Source organism: Equus caballus, unplaced genomic scaffold (assembly GCF_041296265.1).
Source record: "Equus caballus isolate H_3958 breed thoroughbred unplaced genomic scaffold, TB-T2T haplotype1-0000016, whole genome shotgun sequence".
Lineage (NCBI taxonomy): Eukaryota > Metazoa > Chordata > Mammalia > Perissodactyla > Equidae > Equus > Equus caballus.
Window position 1 is genome coordinate 1,307,646 of NW_027222391.1, and position 20,660 is coordinate 1,328,305.

Here is a 20,660-nt window from a genome sequence, read left to right on the forward strand (position 1 = left end):
TGCACAGTGCTCTTACAGCGTAGTGGGAACATCTCTTCCAAAGGCCTGTGAAACGCAGTTTCTTTGCTGGCCTGATCTGGCTGAAGTAGGACTTCTGCTCTGGGTGTGCTACTTTGCCCTAGAGCTGAAAGGCACAACGTGCAGGCTTCTTTCCAAAGGGCGAGTTGGGCCCCACAGCATCTTGCTTCCAGCTCTTTGGGAAGCTAAGAAACAACTCGCTCTGCACAGTTCTCTTACAGCCTACCGGGAACATGTCTTCCAAAGGCCTGTGAAACGCAGTTTCTTTGCAGGCCTGATCTGGCTGAAGTAGGACTTCTGCTCTGGGTGTGCTACTTTGCCCTAGAGCTGAAAGGCACAACGTGCAGGCTTCTTTCCAAAGGGCGAGTTGGGCCCCACAGCATCTTGCTTCCAGCTCTTTGGGAAGCTAAGAAACAACTCGCTCTGCACAGTGCTCTTACAGCCTAGTGGGAACATGTCTTCCAAAGGCCTGTGAAACGCAGTTTCTTTGCAGGCCTGATCTGGCTGAAGTAGGACTTCTGCTCTGGGTGTGCTACTTTGCCCTAGAGCTGAAAGGCACAACGTGCAGGCTTCTTTCCAAAGGGCGAGTTGGTCCCCACAGCATCTTGCTTCCAGCTCTTTGGGAAGCTAAGAAACAACTCGCTCTGCACAGTGCTCTTACAGCCTAGTGGGAACATCTCTTCCAAAGGCCTGTGAAACGCAGTTTCTTTGCAGGCCTGATCTGGCTGAAGTAGGACTTCTGCTCTGGGTGTGCTACTTTGCCCTAGAGCTGAAAGGCACAACGTGCAGGCTTCTTTCCAAAGGGCGAGTTGGGCCCCACAGCATCTTGCTTCCAGCTCTTTGGGAAGCTAAGAAACAACTCGCTCTGCACAGTGCTCTTACAGCCTAGTGGGAACATCTCTTCCAAAGGCCTGTGAAACGCAGTTTCTTTGCAGGCCTGATCTGGCTGAAGTAGGACTTCTGCTCTGGGTGTGCTACTTTGCCCTAGAGCTGAAAGGCACAACGTGCAGGCTTCTTTCCAAAGGGCGAGTTCGGCCCCACAGCATCTTGCTTCCAGCTCTTTGGGAAGCTAAGAAACAACTCGCTCTGCACAGTGTTCTTACAGCCTACCGGGAACATCTCTTCCAAAGGCCTGTGAAATGCAGTTTCTTTGCAGGCCTGATCTGGCTGAAGTAGGACTTCTGCTCTGGGTGTGCTACTTTGCCCTAGAGCTGAAAGGCACAACGTGCAGGCTTCTTTCCAAAGGGCGAGTTGGGCCCCACAGCATCTTGCTTCCAGCTCTTTGGGAAGCTAAGAAACAACTCGCTCTGCACAGTGCTCTTACAGCGTAGTGGGAACATCTCTTCCAAAGGCCTGTGAAACGCAGTTTCTTTGCAGGCCTGATCTGGCTGAAGTAGGACTTCTGCTCTGGGTGTGCTACTTTGCCCTAGAGCTGAAAGGCACAACGTGCAGGCTTCTTTCCAAAGGGCGAGTTGGGCCCCACAGCATCTTGCTTCCAGCTCTTTGGGAAGCTAAGAAACAACTCGCTCTGCACAGTGCTCTTACAGCCTACCGGGAACATGTCTTCCAAAGGCCTGTGAAACGCAGTTTCTTTGCAGGCCTGATCTGGCTGAAGTAGGACTTCTGCTCTGGGTGTGCTACTTTGCCCTAGAGCTGAAAGGCACAACGTGCAGGCTTCTTTCCAAAGGGCGAGTTGGGCCCCACAGCATCTTGCTTCCAGCTCTTTGGGAAGCTAAGAAACAACTCGCTCTGCACAGTGCTCTTACAGCCTAGTGGGAACATCTCTTCCAAAGGCCTGTGAAACGCAGTTTCTTTGCAGGCCTGATCTGGCTGAAGTAGGACTTCTGCTCTGGGTGTGCTACTTTGCCCTAGAGCTGAAAGGCACAACGTGCAGGCTTCTTTCCAAAGGGCGAGTTGGGCCCCACAGCATCTTGCTTCCAGCTCTTTGGGAAGCTAAGAAACAACTCGCTCTGCACAGTGCTCTTACAGCCTAGTGGGAACATCTCTTCCAAAGGCCTGTGAAACGCAGTTTCTTTGCAGGCCTGATCTGGCTGAAGTAGGACTTCTGCTCTGGGTGTGCTACTTTGCCCTAGAGCTGAAAGGCACAACGTGCAGGCTTCTTTCCAAAGGGCGAGTTGGGCCCCACAGCATCTTGCTTCCAGCTCTTTGGGAAGCTAAGAAACAACTTGCTCTGCACAGTGCTCTTACAGCCTACCGGGAACATCTCTTCCAAAGGCCTGTGATACGCAGTTTCTTTGCAGGCCTGATCTGGCTGAAGTAGGACTTCTGCTCTGGGTGTGCTACTTTGCCCTAGAGCTGAAAGGCACAACGTGCAGGCTTCTTTCCAAAGGGCGAGTTGGGCCCCACAGCATCTTGCTTCCAGCTCCGTGGGAAGCTAAGAAACAACTCGCTCTGCACAGTGCTCTTACAGCCTAGTGGGAATATCTCTTCCAAAGGCCTGTGAAACGCAGTTTCTTTGCAGGCCTGATCTGGCTGAAGTAGGACTTCTGCTCTGGGTGTGCTACTTTGCCCTAGAGCTGAAAGGCACAACGTGCAGGCTTCTTTCCAAAGGGTGAGTTGGGCCCCACAGCATCTTGCTTCCAGCTCTATGGGAAGCTAAGAAACAACTCGCTCTGCACAGTGCTCTTACAGCCTACCGGGAACATGTCTTCCAAAGGCCTGTGAAACGCAGTTTCTTTGCAGGCCTGATCTGGCTGAAGTAGGACTTCTGCTCTGGGTGTGCTACTTTGCCCTAGAGCTGAAAGGCACAACGTGCAGGCTTCTTTCCAAAGGGCGAGTTGGGCCCCACAGCATCTTGCTTCCAGCTCTATGGGAAGCTAAGAAACAACTCGCTCTGCACAGTGCTCTTACAGCCTACCGGGAACATCTCTTCCAAAGGCCTGTGAAACGCAGTTTCTTTGCAGGCCTGATCTGGCTGAAGTAGGACTTCTGCTCTGGGTGTGCTACTTTGCCCTAGAGCTGAAAGGCACAACGTGCAGGCTTCTTTCCAAAGGGCGAGTTGGGATCCACAGCATCTTGCTTCCAGCTCTTTGGGAAGCTAAGAAACAACTCGCTCTGCACAGTGTTCTTACAGCCTACCGGGAACATCTCTTCCAAAGGCCTGTGAAACGCAGTTTCTTTGCAGGCCTGATCTGGCTGAAGTAGGACTTCTGCTCTGGGTGTGCTACTTTGCCCTAGAGCTGAAAGGCACAACGTGCAGGCTTCTTTCCAAAGGGCGAGTTGGGCCCCACAGCATCTTGCTTCCAGCTCTATGGGAAGCTAAGAAACAACTCGCTCTGCACAGTGCTCTTACAGCCTACCGGGAACATCTCTTCCAAAGGCCTGTGAAACGCAGTTTCTTTGCAGGCCTGATCTGGCTGAAGTAGGACTTCTGCTCTGGGTGTGCTACTTTGCCCTAGAGCTGAAAGGCACAACGTGCAGGCTTCTTTCCAAAGGGCGAGTTGGGCCCCACAGCATCTTGCTTCCAGCTCTTTGGGAAGCTAAGAAACAACTCGCTCTGCACAGTGCTCTTACAGCCTAGTGGGAACATCTCTCCCAAAGGCCTGTGAAACGCAGTTTCTTTGCAGACCTGATCTGGCTGAAGTAGGACTTCTGCTCTGGGTGTGCTACTTTGCCCTAGAGCTGAAAGGCACAACGTGCAGGCTTCTTTCCAAAGGGCGAGTTGGGCCCCACAGCATCTTGCTTCCAGCTCTTTGGGAAGCTAAGAAACAACTCGCTCTGCACAGTGCTCTTACAGCCTAGTGGGAACATCTCTTCCAAAGGCCTGTGAAACGCAGTTTCTTTGCAGGCCTGATCTGGCTGAAGTAGGACTTCTGCTCTGGGTGTGCTACTTTGCCCTAGAGCTGAAAGGCACAACGTGCAGGCTTCTTTCCAAAGGGCGAGTTGGGCCCCACAGCATCTTGCTTCCAGCTCTTTGGGAAGCTAAGAAACAACTTGCTCTGCACAGTGCTCTTACAGCCTACCGGGAACATCTCTTCCAAAGGCCTGTGAAACGCAGTTTCTTTGCAGGCCTGATCTGGCTGAAGTAGGACTTCTGCTCTGGGTGTGCTACTTTGCCCTAGAGCTGAAAGGCACAACGTGCAGGCTTCTTTCCAAAGGGCGAGTTGGGCCCCACAGCATCTTGCTTCCAGCTCTGTGGGAAGCTAAGAAACAACTCGCTCTGCACAGTGCTCTTACAGCCTAGTGGGGACATCTCTTCCAAAGGCCTGTGAAACGCAGTTTCTTTGCAGGCCTGATCTGGCTGAAGTAGGACTTCTGCTCTGGGTGTGCTACTTTGCCCTAGAGCTGAAAGGCACAACGTGCAGGCTTCCTTCCAAAGGGCGAGTTGGTCCCCACAGCATCTTGCTTCCAGCTCTTTGGGAAGCTAAGAAACAACTCGCTCTGCACAGTTCTCTTACAGCCTAGTGGGAACATCTCTCCCAAAGGCCTGTGAAACGCAGTTTCTTTGCAGGCCTGATCTGGCTGAAGTAGGACTTCTGCTCTGGGTGTGCTACTTTGCCCTAGAGCTGAAAGGCACAACGTGCAGGCTTCTTTCCAAAGGGCGAGTTGGGCCCCACAGCATCTTGCTTCCAGCTCTATGGGAAGCTAAGAAACAACTCGCTCTGCACAGTGCTCTTACAGCCTAGCGGGAACATCTCTTCCAAAGGCCTGTGAAACGCAGTTTCTTTGCAGGCCTGATCTGGCTGAAGTAGGACTTCTGCTCTGGGTGTGCTACTTTGCCCTAGAGCTGAAAGGCACAACGTGCAGGCTTCTTTCCAAAGGGCGAGTTGGGCCCCACAGCATCTTGCTTCCAGCTCTTTGGGAAGCTAAGAAACAACTCGCTCTGCACAGTGCTCTTACAGCCTAGTGGGAACATCTCTCCCAAAGGCCTGTGAAACGCAGTTTCTTTGCAGGCCTGATCTGGCTGAAGTAGGACTTCTGCTCTGGGTGTGCTACTTTGCCCTAGAGCTGAAAGGCACAACGTGCAGGCTTCTTTCCAAAGGGCGAGTTGGGCCCCACAGCATCTTGCTTCCAGCTCTTTGGGAAGCTAAGAAACAACTCGCTCTGCACAGTGCTCTTACAGCCTACCGGGAACATCTCTTCCAAAGGCCTGTGAAACGCAGTTTCTTTGCAGGCCTGATCTGGCTGTAGTAGGACTTCTGCTCTGGGTGTGCTACTTTGCCCTAGAGCTGAAAGGCACAACGTGCAGGCTTCTTTCCAAAGGGCGAGTTGGGCCCCACAGCATCTTGCTTCCAGCTCTTTGGGAAGCTAAGAAACAACTCGCTCTGCACAGTGCTCTTACAGCCTAGTGGGAACATCTCTTCCAAAGGCCTGTGAAACGCAGTTTCTTTGCAGGCCTGATCTGGCTGAAGTAGGACTTCTGCTCTGGGTGTGCTACTTTGCCCTAGAGCTGAAAGGCACAACGTGCAGGCTTCTTTCCAAAGGGCGAGTTGGGCCCCACAGCATCTTGCTTCCAGCTCTATGGGAAGCTAAGAAACAACTCGCTCTGCACAGTGCTCTTACAGCCTACCGGGAACATGTCTTCCAAAGGCCTGTGAAACGCAGTTTCTTTGCAGGCCTGATCTGGCTGAAGTAGGACTTCTGCTCTGGGTGTGCTACTTTGCCCTAGAGCTGAAAGGCACAACGTGCAGGCTTCTTTCCAAAGGGCGAGTTGGGCCCCACAGCATCTTGCTTCCAGCTCTTTGGGAAGCTAAGAAACAACTCGCTCTGCACAGTGCTCTTACCGCCTACCGGGAACATGTCTTCCAAAGGCCTGTGAAACGCAGTTTCTTTGCAGGCCTGATGTGGCTGAAGTAGGACTTCTGCTCTGGGTGTGCTACTTTGCCCTAGAGCTGAAAGGCACAACGTGCAGGCTTCTTTCCAAAGGGCGAGTTGGGCCCCACAGCATCTTGCTTCCAGCTCTTTGGGAAGCTAAGAAACAACTCGCTCTGCACAGTGCTCTTACAGCCTAGTGGGAACATCTCTCCCAAAGGCCTGTGAAACGCAGTTTCTTTGCAGGCCTGATCTGGCTGAAGTAGGACTTCTGCTCTGGGTGTGCTACTTTGCCCTAGAGCTGAAAGGCACAACGTGCAGGCTTCTTTCCAAAGGGCGAGTTGGGCCCCACAGCATCTTGCTTCCAGCTCTTTGGGAAGCTAAGAAACAACTCGCTCTGCACAGTGCTCTTACAGCCTAGTGGGAACATCTCTCCCAAAGGCCTGTGAAACGCAGTTTCTTTGCAGGCCTGATCTGGCTGAAGTAGGACTTCTGCTCTGGGTGTGCTACTTTGCCCTAGAGCTGAAAGGCACAACGTGCAGGCTTCTTTCCAAAGGGCGAGTTGGGCCCCACAGCATCTTGCTTCCAGCTCTTTGGGAAGCTAAGAAACAACTCGCTCTGCACAGTGCTCTTACAGCCTAGTGGGAACATCTCTTCCAAAGGCCTGTGAAACGCAGTTTCTTTGCAGGCCTGATCTGGCTGAAGTAGGACTTCTGCTCTGGGTGTGCTACTTTGCCCTAGAGCTGAAAGGCACAACGTGCAGGCTTCTTTCCAAAGGGCGAGTTGGGCCCCACAGCATCTTGCTTCCAGCTCTTTGGGAAGCTAAGAAACAACTCGCTCTGCACAGTGCTCTTACAGCCTAGTGGGAACATCTCTTCCAAAGGCCTGTGAAACGCAGTTTCTTTGCAGGCCTGATCTGGCTGAAGTAGGACTTCTGCTCTGGGTGTGCTACTTTGCCCTAGAGCTGAAAGGCACAACGTGCAGGCTTCTTTCCAAAGGGCGAGTTGGGCCCCACAGCATCTTGCTTCCAGCTCTATGGGAAGCTAAGAAACAACTCGCTCTGCACAGTGCTCTTACAGCCTACCGGGAACATGTCTTCCAAAGGCCTGTGAAACGCAGTTTCTTTGCAGGCCTGATCTGGCTGAAGTAGGACTTCTGCTCTGGGTGTGCTACTTTGCCCTAGAGCTGAAAGGCACAACGTGCAGGCTTCTTTCCAAAGGGCGAGTTGGGCCCCACAGCATCTTGCTTCCAGCTCTTTGGGAAGCTAAGAAACAACTCGCTCTGCACAGTGCTCTTACAGCCTAGTGGGAACATCTCTTCCAAAGGCCTGTGAAACGCAGTTTCTTTGCAGGCCTGATCTGGCTGAAGTAGGACTTCTGCTCTGGGTGTGCTACTTTGCCCTAGAGCTGAAAGGCACAACGTGCAGGCTTCTTTCCAAAGGGCGAGTTGGGCCCCACAGCATCTTGCTTCCAGCTCTATGGGAAGCTAAGAAACAACTCGCTCTGCACAGTGCTCTTACAGCCTACCGGGAACATGTCTTCCAAAGGCCTGTGAAACGCAGTTTCTTTGCAGGCCTGATCTGGCTGAAGTAGGACTTCTGCTCTGGGTGTGCTACTTTGCCCTAGAGCTGAAAGGCACAACGTGCAGGCTTCTTTCCAAAGGGCGAGTTGGGCCCCACAGCATCTTGCTTCCAGCTCTTTGGGAAGCTAAGAAACAACTCGCTCTGCACAGTGCTCTTACAGCCTACCGGGAACATGTCTTCCAAAGGCCTGTGAAACGCAGTTTCTTTGCAGGCCTGATCTGGCTGAAGTAGGACTTCTGCTCTGGGTGTGCTACTTTGCCCTAGAGCTGAAAGGCACAACGTGCAGGCTTCTTTCCAAAGGGCGAGTTGGGCCCCACAGCATCTTGCTTCCAGCTCTTTGGGAAGCTAAGAAACAACTCGCTCTGCACAGTGCTCTTACAGCCTAGTGGGAACATCTCTCCCAAAGGCCTGTGAAACGCAGTTTCTTTGCAGGCCTGATCTGGCTGAAGTAGGACTTCTGCTCTGGGTGTGCTACTTTGCCCTAGAGCTGAAAGGCACAACGTGAAGGCTTCTTTCCAAAGGGCGAGTTGGGCCCCACAGCATCTTGCTTCCAGCTCTTTGGGAAGCTAAGAAACAACTCGCTCTGCACAGTGCTCTTACAGCCTAGTGGGAACATCTCTTCCAAAGGCCTGTGAAACGCAGTTTCTTTGCAGGCCTGATCTGGCTGAAGTAGGACTTCTGCTCTGGGTGTGCTACTTTGCCCTAGAGCTGAAAGGCACAACGTGCAGGCTTCTTTCCAAAGGGCGAGTTGGGCCCCACAGCATCTTGCTTCCAGCTCTTTGGGAAGCTAAGAAACAACTCGCTCTGCACAGTGCTCTTACAGCCTACCGGGAACATCTCTTCCAAAGGCCTGTGAAACGCAGTTTCTTTGCAGGCCTGATCTGGCTGAAGTAGGACTTCTGCTCTGGGTGTGCTACTTTGCCCTAGAGCTGAAAGGCACAACGTGCAGGCTTCTTTCCAAAGGGCGAGTTGGGCCCCACAGCATCTTGCTTCCAGCTCTTTGGGAAGCTAAGAAACAACTCGCTCTGCACAGTGCTCTTACAGCCTAGTGGGAACATGTCTTCCAAAGGCCTGTGAAACGCAGTTTCTTTGCAGGCCTGATCTGGCTGAAGTAGGACTTCTGTTCTGGGTGTGCTACTTTGCCCTAGAGCTGAAAGGCACAACGTGCAGGCTTCTTTCCAAAGGGCGAGTTGGGCCCCACAGCATCTTGCTTCCAGCTCTTTGGGAAGCTAAGAAACAACTCGCTCTGCACAGTGCTCTTACAGCCTAGTGGGAACATCTCTTCCAAAGGCCTGTGAAACGCAGTTTCTTTGCAGGCCTGATCTGGCTGAAGTAGGACTTCTGCTCTGGGTGTGCTACTTTGCCCTAGAGCTGAAAGGCACAACGTGCAGGCTTCTTTCCAAAGGGCGAGTTGGGCCCCACAGCATCTTGCTTCCAGCTCCTTGGGAAGCTAAGAAACAAATCGCTCTGCACGGTTCTCTTACAGCATAGTGGGAACATCTCTTCCAAAGGCCTGTGAAACGCAGTTTCTTTGCAGGCCTGATCTGGCTGAAGTAGGACTTCTGCTCTGGGTGTGCTACTTTGCCCTAGAGCTGAAAGGCACAACGTGCAGGCTTCTTTCCAAAGGGCGAGTTGGGCTCCACAGCATCTTGCTTCCAGCTCTTTGGGAAGCTAAGAAACAACTCGCTCTGCACAGTGCTCTTACAGCCTACCGGGAACATCTCTTCCAAAGGCCTGTGAAACGCAGTTCCTTTGCAGGCCTGATCTGGCTGAAGTAGGACTTCTGCTCTGGGTGTGCTACTTTGCCCTAGAGCTGAAAGGCACAACGTGCAGGCTTCTTTCCAAAGGGCGAGTTGGGCCCCACAGCATCTTGCTTCCAGCTCTTTGGGAAGCTAAGAAACAACTCGCTCTGCACAGTGCTCTTACAGCCTACCGGGAACATGTCTTCCAAAGGCCTGTGAAACGCAGTTTCTTTGCAGGCCTGATCTGGCTGAAGTAGGACTTCTGCTCTGGGTGTGCTACTTTGCCCTAGAGCTGAAAGGCACAACGTGCAGGCTTCTTTCCAAAGGGCGAGTTGGGCCCCACAGCATCTTGCTTCCAGCTCTTTGGGAAGCTAAGAAACAACTCGCTCTGCACAGTGCTCTTACAGCCTAGTGGGAACATGTCTTCCAAAGGCCTGTGAAACGCAGTTTCTTTGCAGGCCTGATCTGGCTGAAGTAGGACTTCTGCTCTGGGTGTGCTACTTTGCCCTAGAGCTGAAAGGCACAACGTGCAGGCTTCTTTCCAAAGGGCGAGTTGGGCCCCACAGCATCTTGCTTCCAGCTCTTTGGGAAGCTAAGAAACAACTCGCTCTGCACAGTGCTCTTACAGCCTAGTGGGAACATCTCTCCCAAAGGCCTGTGAAACGCAGTTTCTTTGCAGGCCTGATCTGGCTGAAGTAGGACTTCTGCTCTGGGTGTGCTACTTTGCCCTAGAGCTGAAAGGCACAACGTGCAGGCTTCTTTCCAAAGGGCGAGTTGGGCCCCACAGCATCTTGCTTCCAGCTCTTTGGGAAGCTAAGAAACAACTTGCTCTGCACAGTGCTCTTACAGCCTACCGGGAACATCTCTTCCAAAGGCCTGTGAAACGCAGTTTCTTTGCAGGCCTGATCTGGCTGAAGTAGGACTTCTGCTCTGGGTGTGCTACTTTGCCCTAGAGCTGAAAGGCACAACGTGCAGGCTTCTTTCCAAAGGGCGAGTTGGGCCCCACAGCATCTTGCTTCCAGCTCTTTGGGAAGCTAAGAAACAACTCGCTCTGCACAGTGCTCTTACAGCCTAGTGGGAACATCTCTTCCAAAGGCCTGTGAAACGCAGTTTCTTTGCAGGCCTGATCTGGCTGAAGTAGGACTTCTGCTCTGGGTGTGCTACTTTGCCCTAGAGCTGAAAGGCACAACGTGCAGGCTTCTTTCCAAAGGGCGAGTTGGGCCCCACAGCATCTTGCTTCCAGCTCTTTGGGAAGCTAAGAAACAACTCGCTCTGCACAGTGCTCTTACAGCCTAGTGGGAACATGTCTTCCAAAGGCCTGTGAAACGCAGTTTCTTTGCAGGCCTGATCTGGCTGAAGTAGGACTTCTGCTCTGGGTGTGCTACTTTGCCCTAGAGCTGAAAGGCACAACGTGCAGGCTTCTTTCCAAAGGGCGAGTTGGGCCCCACAGCATCTTGCTTCCAGCTCTTTGGGAAGCTAAGAAACAACTTGCTCTGCACAGTGCTCTTACAGCCTACCGGGAACATCTCTTCCAAAGGCCTGTGAAACGCAGTTTCTTTGCAGGCCTGATCTGGCTGAAGTAGGACTTCTGCTCTGGGTGTGCTACTTTGCCCTAGAGCTGAAAGGCACAACGTGCAGGCTTCTTTCCAAAGGGCGAGTTGGGCCCCACAGCATCTTGCTTCCAGCTCTGTGGGAAGCTAAGAAACAACTCGCTCTGCACAGTGCTCTTACAGCCTAGTGGGAACATCTCTTCCAAAGGCCTGTGAAACGCAGTTTCTTTGCAGGCCTGATCTGGCTGAAGTAGGACTTCTGCTCTGGGTGTGCTACTTTGCCCTAGAGCTGAAAGGCACAACGTGCAGGCTTCTTTCCAAAGGGCGAGTTGGTCCCCACAGCATCTTGCTTCCAGCTCTTTGGGAAGCTAAGAAACAACTCGCTCTGCACAGTTCTCTTACAGCCTAGTGGGAACATCTCTCCCAAAGGCCTGTGAAACGCAGTTTCTTTGCAGGCCTGATCTGGCTGAAGTAGGACTTCTGCTCTGGGTGTGCTACTTTGCCCTAGAGCTGAAAGGCACAACGTGCAGGCTTCTTTCCAAAGGGCGAGTTGGGCCCCACAGCATCTTGCTTCCAGCTCTATGGGAAGCTAAGAAACAACTCGCTCTGCACAGTGCTCTTACAGCCTACCGGGAACATGTCTTCCAAAGGCCTGTGAAACGCAGTTTCTTTGCAGGCCTGATCTGGCTGAAGTAGGACTTCTGCTCTGGGTGTGCTACTTTGCCCTAGAGCTGAAAGGCACAACGTGCAGGCTTCTTTCCAAAGGGCGAGTTGGGCCCCACAGCATCTTGCTTCCAGCTCTTTGGGAAGCTAAGAAACAACTCGCTCTGCACAGTGCTCTTACAGCCTACCGGGAACATCTCTTCCAAAGGCCTGTGAAACGCAGTTTCTTTGCAGGCCTGATCTGGCTGAAGTAGGACTTCTGCTCTGGGTGTGCTACTTTGCCCTAGAGCTGAAAGGCACAACGTGCAGGCTTCTTTCCAAAGGGCGAGTTGGGCCCCACAGCATCTTGCTTCCAGCTCTATGGGAAGCTAAGAAACAACTCGCTCTGCACAGTGCTCTTACAGCCTACCGGGAACATCTCTTCCAAAGGCCTGTGAAACGCAGTTTCTTTGCAGGCCTGATCTGGCTGAAGTAGGACTTCTGCTCTGGGTGTGCTACTTTGCCCTAGAGCTGAAAGGCACAACGTGCAGGCTTCTTTCCAAAGGGCGAGTTGGGCCCCACAGCATCTTGCTTCCAGCTCTTTGGGAAGCTAAGAAACAACTCGCTCTGCACAGTGCTCTTACAGCCTAGTGGGAACATCTCTCCCAAAGGCCTGTGAAACGCAGTTTCTTTGCAGGCCTGATCTGGCTGAAGTAGGACTTCTGCTCTGGGTGTGCTACTTTGCCCTAGAGCTGAAAGGCACAACGTGCAGGCTTCTTTCCAAAGGGCGAGTTGGGCCCCACAGCATCTTGCTTCCAGCTCTTTGGGAAGCTAAGAAACAACTCGCTCTGCACAGTGCTCTTACAGCCTAGTGGGAACATCTCTTCCAAAGGCCTGTGAAACGCAGTTTCTTTGCAGGCCTGATCTGGCTGAAGTAGGACTTCTGCTCTGGGTGTGCTACTTTGCCCTAGAGCTGAAAGGCACAACGTGCAGGCTTCTTTCCAAAGGGCGAGTTGGGCCCCACAGCATCTTGCTTCCAGCTCTTTGGGAAGCTAAGAAACAACTCGCTCTGCACAGTGCTCTTACAGCCTAGTGGGAACACTCTCCCAAAGGCCTGTGAAACGCAGTTTCTTTGCAGGCCTGATCTGGCTGAAGTAGGACTTCTGCTCTGGGTGTGCTACTTTGCCCTAGAGCTGAAAGGCACAACGTGCAGGCTTCTTTCCAAAGGGCGAGTTGGGCCCCACAGCATCTTGCTTCCAGCTCTTTGGGAAGCTAAGAAACAACTTGCTCTGCACAGTGCTCTTACAGCCTACCGGGAACATCTCTTCCAAAGGCCTGTGAAACGCAGTTTCTTTGCAGGCCTGATCTGGCTGAAGTAGGACTTCTGCTCTGGGTGTGCTACTTTGCCCTAGAGCTGAAAGGCACAACGTGCAGGCTTCTTTCCAAAGGGCGAGTTGGGCCCCACAGCATCTTGCTTCCAGCTCTGTGGGAAGCTAAGAAACAACTCGCTCTGCACAGTGCTCTTACAGCCTAGTGGGAACATCTCTTCCAAAGGCCTGTGAAACGCAGTTTCTTTGCAGGCCTGATCTGGCTGAAGTAGGACTTCTGCTCTGGGTGTGCTACTTTGCCCTAGAGCTGAAAGGCACAACGTGCAGGCTTCTTTCCAAAGGGCGAGTTGGTCCCCACAGCATCTTGCTTCCAGCTCTTTGGGAAGCTAAGAAACAACTCGCTCTGCACAGTTCTCTTACAGCCTAGTGGGAACATCTCTCCCAAAGGCCTGTGAAACGCAGTTTCTTTGCAGGCCTGATCTGGCTGAAGTAGGACTTCTGCTCTGGGTGTGCTACTTTGCCCTAGAGCTGAAAGGCACAACGTGCAGGCTTCTTTCCAAAGGGTGAGTTGGGCCCCACAGCAACTTGCTTCCAGCTCTATGGGAAGCTAAGAAACAACTCGCTCTGCACAGTGCTCTTACAGCCTACCGGGAACATGTCTTCCAAAGGCCTGTGAAACGCAGTTTCTTTGCAGGCCTGATCTGGCTGAAGTAGGACTTCTGCTCTGGGTGTGCTACTTTGCCCTAGAGCTGAAAGGCACAACGTGCAGGCTTCTTTCCAAAGGGCGAGTTGGGCCCCACAGCATCTTGCTTCCAGCTCTATGGGAAGCTAAGAAACAACTCGCTCTGCACAGTGCTCTTACAGCCTACCGGGAACATCTCTTCCAAAGGCCTGTGAAACGCAGTTTCTTTGCAGGCCTGATCTGGCTGAAGTACGACTTCTGCTCTGGGTGTGCTACTTTGCCCTAGAGCTGAAAGGCACAACGTGCAGGCTTCTTTCCAAAGGGCGAGTTGGGCCCCACAGCATCTTGCTTCCAGCTCTTTGGGAAGCTAAGAAACAACTCGCTCTGCACAGTGCTCTTACAGCCTAGTGGGAACACTCTCCCAAAGGCCTGTGAAACGCAGTTTCTTTGCAGGCCTGATCTGGCTGAAGTAGGACTTCTGCTCTGGGTGTGCTACTTTGCCCTAGAGCTGAAAGGCACAACGTGCAGGCTTCTTTCCAAAGGGCGAGTTGGGCCCCACAGCATCTTGCTTCCAGCTCTTTGGGAAGCTAAGAAACAACTCGCTCTGCACAGTGCTCTTACAGCCTAGTGGGAACATCTCTTCCAAAGGCCTGTGAAACGCAGTTTCTTTGCAGGCCTGATCTGGCTGAAGTAGGACTTCTGCTCTGGGTGTGCTACTTTGCCCTAGAGCTGAAAGGCACAACGTGCAGGCTTCTTTCCAAAGGGCGAGTTGGGCCCCACAGCATCTTGCTTCCAGCTCTTTGGGAAGCTAAGAAACAACTCGCTCTGCACAGTGCTCTTACAGCCTAGTGGGAACATCTCTTCCAAAGGCCTGTGAAACGCAGTTTCTTTGCAGGCCTGATCTGGCTGAAGTAGGACTTCTGCTCTGGGTGTGCTACTTTGCCCTAGAGCTGAAAGGCACAACGTGCAGGCTTCTTTCCAAAGGGCGAGTTGGGCCCCACAGCATCTTGCTTCCAGCTCTTTGGGAAGCTAAGAAACAACTTGCTCTGCACAGTGCTCTTACAGCCTACCGGGAACATTTCTTCCAAAGGCCTGTGAAACGCAGTTTCTTTGCAGGCCTGATCTGGCTGAAGTAGGACTTCTGCTCTGGGTGTGCTACTTTGCCCTAGAGCTGAAAGGCACAACGTGCAGGCTTCTTTCCAAAGGGCGAGTTGGGCCCCACAGCATCTTGCTTCCAGCTCTGTGGGAAGCTAAGAAACAACTCGCTCTGCACAGTGCTCTTACAGCCTAGTGGGAACATGTCTTCCAAAGGCCTGTGAAACGCAGTTTCTTTGCAGGCCTGATCTGGCTGAAGTAGGACTTCTGCTCTGGGTGTGCTACTTTGCCCTAGAGCTGAAAGGCACAACGTGCAGGCTTCTTTCCAAAGGGCGAGTTGGGCCCCACAGCATCTTGCTTCCAGCTCTTTGGGAAGCTAAGAAACAACTCGCTCTGCACAGTTCTCTTACAGCCTAGTGGGAACATCTCTCCCAAAGGCCTGTGAAACGCAGTTTCTTTGCAGGCCTGATCTGGCTGAAGTAGGACTTCTGCTCTGGGTGTGCTACTTTGCCCTAGAGCTGAAAGGCACAACGTGCAGGCTTCTTTCCAAAGGGTGAGTTGGGCCCCACAGCATCTTGCTTCCAGCTCTATGGGAAGCTAAGAAACAACTCGCTCTGCACAGTGCTCTTACAGCCTACCGGGAACATGTCTTCCAAAGGCCTGTGAAACGCAGTTTCTTTGCAGGCCTGATCTGGCTGAAGTAGGACTTCTGCTCTGGGTGTGCTACTTTGCCCTAGAGCTGAAAGGCACAACGTGCAGGCTTCTTTCCAAAGGGCGAGTTGGGATACAAAGCATCTTGCTTCCAGCTCTTTGGGAAGCTAAGAAACAACTCGCTCTGCACAGTGTTCTTACAGCCTACCGGGAACATCTCTTCCAAAGGCCTGTGAAACGCAGTTTCTTTGCAGGCCTGATCTGGCTGAAGTAGGACTTCTGCTCTGGGTGTGCTACTTTGCCCTAGAGCTGAAAGGCACAACGTGCAGGCTTCTTTCCAAAGGGCGAGTTGGGCCCCACAGCATCTTGCTTCCAGCTCTATGGGAAGCTAAGAAACAACTCGCTCTGCACAGTGCTCTTACAGCCTACCGGGAACATCTCTTCCAAAGGCCTGTGAAACGCAGTTTCTTTGCAGGCCTGATCTGGCTGAAGTAGGACTTCTGCTCTGGGTGTGCTACTTTGCCCTAGAGCTGAAAGGCACAACGTGCAGGCTTCTTTCCAAAGGGCGAGTTGGGCCCCACAGCATCTTGCTTCCAGCTCTTTGGGAAGCTAAGAAACAACTCGCTCTGCACAGTGCTCTTACAGCCTAGTGGGAACATCTCTCCCAAAGGCCTGTGAAACGCAGTTTCTTTGCAGGCCTGATCTGGCTGAAGTAGGACTTCTGCTCTGGGTGTGCTACTTTGCCCTAGAGCTGAAAGGCACAACGTGCAGGCTTCTTTCCAAAGGGCGAGTTGGGCCCCACAGCATCTTGCTTCCAGCTCTTTGGGAAGCTAAGAAACAACTCGCTCTGCACAGTGCTCTTACAGCCTAGTGGGAACATCTCTTCCAAAGGCCTGTGAAACGCAGTTTCTTTGCAGGCCTGATCTGGCTGAAGTAGGACTTCTGCTCTGGGTGTGCTACTTTGCCCTAGAGCTGAAAGGCACAACGTGCAGGCTTCTTTCCAAAGGGCGAGTTGGGCCCCACAGCATCTTGCTTCCAGCTCTTTGGGAAGCTAAGAAACAACTCGCTCTGCACAGTGCTCTTACAGCCTAGTGGGAACATCTCTTCCAAAGGCCTGTGAAACGCAGTTTCTTTGCAGGCCTGATCTGGCTGAAGTAGGACTTCTGCTCTGGGTGTGCTACTTTGCCCTAGAGCTGAAAGGCACAACGTGCAGGCTTCTTTCCAAAGGGCGAGTTGGGCCCCACAGCATCTTGCTTCCAGCTCTTTGGGAAGCTAAGAAACAACTTGCTCTGCACAGTGCTCTTACAGCCTACCGGGAACATCTCTTCCAAAGGCCTGTGAAACGCAGTTTCTTTGCAGGCCTGATCTGGCTGAAGTAGGACTTCTGCTCTGGGTGTGCTACTTTGCCCTAGAGCTGAAAGGCACAACGTGCAGGCTTCTTTCCAAAGGGCGAGTTGGGCCCCACAGCATCTTGCTTCCAGCTCTGTGGGAAGCTAAGAAACAACTCGCTCTGCACAGTGCTCTTACAGCCTAGTGGGAACATCTCTTCCAAAGGCCTGTGAAACGCAGTTTCTTTGCAGGCCTGATCTGGCTGAAGTAGGACTTCTGCTCTGGGTGTGCTACTTTGCCCTAGAGCTGAAAGGCACAACGTGCAGGCTTCTTTCCAAAGGGCGAGTTGGTCCCCACAGCATCTTGCTTCCAGCTCTTTGGGAAGCTAAGAAACAACTCGCTCTGCACAGTTCTCTTACAGCCTAGTGGGAACATCTCTCCCAAAGGCCTGTGAAACGCAGTTTCTTTGCAGGCCTGATCTGGCTGAAGTAGGACTTCTGCTCTGGGTGTGCTACTTTGCCCTAGAGCTGAAAGGCACAACGTGCAGGCTTCTTTCCAAAGGGTGAGTTGGGCCCCACAGCATCTTGCTTCCAGCTCTATGGGAAGCTAAGAAACAACTCGCTCTGCACAGTGCTCTTACAGCCTACCGGGAACATGTCTTCCAAAGGCCTGTGAAACGCAGTTTCTTTGCAGGCCTGATCTGGCTGAAGTAGGACTTCTGCTCTGGGTGTGCTACTTTGCCCTAGAGCTGAAAGGCACAACGTGCAGGCTTCTTTCCAAAGGGCGAGTTGGGCCCCACAGCATCTTGCTTCCAGCTCTATGGGAAGCTAAGAAACAACTCGCTCTGCACAGTGCTCTTACAGCCTACCGGGAACATCTCTTCCAAAGGCCTGTGAAACGCAGTTTCTTTGCAGGCCTGATCTGGCTGAAGTAGGACTTCTGCTCTGGGTGTGCTACTTTGCCCTAGAGCTGAAAGGCACAACGTGCAGGCTTCTTTCCAAAGGGCGAGTTGGGCCCCACAGCATCTTGCTTCCAGCTCTTTGGGAAGCTAAGAAACAACTCGCTCTGCACAGTGCTCTTACAGCCTAGTGGGAACATCTCTCCCAAAGGCCTGTGAAACGCAGTTTCTTTGCAGGCCTGATCTGGCTGAAGTAGGACTTCTGCTCTGGGTGTGCTACTTTGCCCTAGAGCTGAAAGGCACAACGTGCAGGCTTCTTTCCAAAGGGCGAGTTGGGCCCCACAGCATCTTGCTTCCAGCTCTTTGGGAAGCTAAGAAACAACTCGCTCTGCACAGTGCTCTTACAGCCTAGTGGGAACATCTCTTCCAAAGGCCTGTGAAACGCAGTTTCTTTGCAGGCCTGATCTGGCTGAAGTAGGACTTCTGCTCTGGGTGTGCTACTTTGCCCTAGAGCTGAAAGGCACAACGTGCAGGCTTCTTTCCAAAGGGCGAGTTGGGCCCCACAGCATCTTGCTTCCAGCTCTTTGGGAAGCTAAGAAACAACTCGCTCTGCACAGTGCTCTTACAGCCTAGTGGGAACATCTCTTCCAAAGGCCTGTGAAACGCAGTTTCTTTGCAGGCCTGATCTGGCTGAAGTAGGACTTCTGCTCTGGGTGTGCTACTTTGCCCTAGAGCTGAAAGGCACAACGTGCAGGCTTCTTTCCAAAGGGCGAGTTGGGCCCCACAGCATCTTGCTTCCAGCTCTTTGGGAAGCTAAGAAACAACTTGCTCTGCACAGTGCTCTTACAGCCTACCGGGAACATCTCTTCCAAAGGCCTGTGAAACGCAGTTTCTTTGCAGGCCTGATCTGGCTGAAGTAGGACTTCTGCTCTGGGTGTGCTACTTTGCCCTAGAGCTGAAAGGCACAACGTGCAGGCTTCTTTCCAAAGGGCGAGTTGGGCCCCACAGCATCTTGCTTCCAGCTCTGTGGGAAGCTAAGAAACAACTCGCTCTGCACAGTGCTCTTACAGCCTAGTGGGAACATCTCTTCCAAAGGCCTGTGAAACGCAGTTTCTTTGCAGGCCTGATCTGGCTGAAGTAGGACTTCTGCTCTGGGTGTGCTACTTTGCCCTAGAGCTGAAAGGCACAACGTGCAGGCTTCTTTCCAAAGGGCGAGTTGGGCCCCACAGCATCTTGCTTCCAGCTCTTTGGGAAATTAAGAAACAACTCGCTCTGCACAGTGCTCTTACAGCCTACCGGGAACATGTCTTCCAAAGGCCTGTGAAACGCAGTTTCTTTGCAGGCCTGATCTGACTGAAGTAGGACTTCTGCTCTGGGTGTGCTACTTTGCCCTAGAGCTGAAAGGCACAACGTGCAGGCTTCTTTCCAAAGGGCGAGTTGGGCCCCACAGCATCTTGCTTCCAGCTCTTTGGGAAGCTAAGAAACAACTCGCTCTGCACAGTGTTCTTACAGCCTACCGGGAACATCTCTTCCAAAGGCCTGTGAAACGCAGTTTCTTTGCAGGCCTGATCTGGCTGAAGTAGGACTTCTGCTCTGGGTGTGCTACTTTGCCCTAGAGCTGAAAGGCACAACGTGCAGGCTTCTTTCCAAAGGGCGAGTTGGGCCCCACAGCCTCTTGCTTCCAGCTCTTTGGGAAGCTAAGAAACAACTCGCTCTGCACAGTGCTCTTACAGCGTAGTGGGAACATCTCTTCCAAAGGCCTGTGAAACGCAGTTTCTTTGCTGGCCTGATCTGGCTGAAGTAGGACTTCTGCTCTGGGTGTGCTACTTTGCCCTAGAGCTGAAAGGCACAACGTGCAGGCTTCTTTCCAAAGGGCGAGTTGGGCCCCACAGCATCTTGCTTCCAGCTCTTTGGGAAGCTAAGAAACAACTCGCTCTGCACAGTTCTCTTACAGCCTACCGGGAACATGTCTTCCAAAGGCCTGTGAAACGCAGTTTCTTTGCAGGCCTGATCTGGCTGAAGTAGGACTTCTGCTCTGGGTGTGCTACTTTGCCCTAGAGCTGAAAGGCACAACGTGCAGGCTTCTTTCCAAAGGGCGAGTTGGGCCCCACAGCATCTTGCTTCCAGCTCTTTGGGAAGCTAAGAAACAACTCGCTCTGCACGGTGCTCTTACAGCCTAGTGGGAACATGTCTTCCAAAGGCCTGTGAAACGCAGTTTCTTTGCAGGCCTGATCTGGCTGAAGTAGGACTTCTGCTCTGGGTGTGCTACTTTGCCCTAGAGCTGAAAGGCACAACGTGCAGGCTTCTTTCCAAAGGGCGAGTTGGGCCCCACAGCATCTTGCTTCCAGCTCTTTGGGAAGCTAAGAAACAACTCGCTCTGCACAGTGCTCTTACAGCCTAGTGGGAACATCTCTTCCAAAGGCCTGTGAAACGCAGTTTCTTTGCAGGCCTGATCTGGCTGAAGTAGGACTTCTGCTCTGGGTGTGCTACTTTGCCCTAGAGCTGAAAGGCACAACGTGCAGGCTTCTTTCCAAAGGGCGAGTTGGGCCCCACAGCATCTTGCTTCCAGCTCTTTGGGAAGCTAAGAAACAACTCGCTCTGCACAGTGTTCTTACAGCCTACCGGGAACATCTCTTCCAAAGGCCTGTGAAACGCAGTTTCTTTGCAGGCCTGATCTGGCTGAAGTAGGACTTCTGCTCTGGGTGTGCTACTTTGCCCTAGAGCTGAAAGGCACAACGTGCAGGCTTCTTTCCAAAGGGCGAGTTGGGCCCCACAGCATCTTGCTTCCAGCTCTATGGGAAGCTAAGAAACAACTCGCTCTGCACAGTGCTCTTACAGCCTACCGGGAACATCTCTTCCAAAGGCCTGTGAAACGCAGTTTCTTTGCAGGCCTGATCTGGCTGAAGTAGGACTTCTGCTCTGGGTGTGCTACTTTGCCCTAGAGCTGAAAGGCACAACGTGCAGGCTTCTTTCCAAAGGGCGAGTTGGGCCCCACAGCATCTTGCTTCCAGCTCTTTGGGAAGCTAAGAAACAACTCGCTCTGCACAGTGCTCTTACAGCCTAGTGGGAACATCTCTCCCAAAGGCCTGTGAAACGCAGTTTCTTTGCAGGCCTGATCTGGCTGAAGTAGGACTTCTGCTCTGGGTGTGCTACTTTGCCCTAGAGCTGAAAGGCACAACGTGCAGGCTTCTTTCCAAAGGGCGAGTTGGGCCCCACAGCATCTTGCTTCCAGCTCTTTGGGAAGCTAAGAAACAACTCGCTCTGCACAGTGCTCTTACAGCCTAGTGGGAACATCTCTTCCAAAGGCCTGTGAAACGCAGTTTCTTTGCAGGCCTGATCTGGCTGAAGTAGGACTTCTGCTCTGGGTGTGC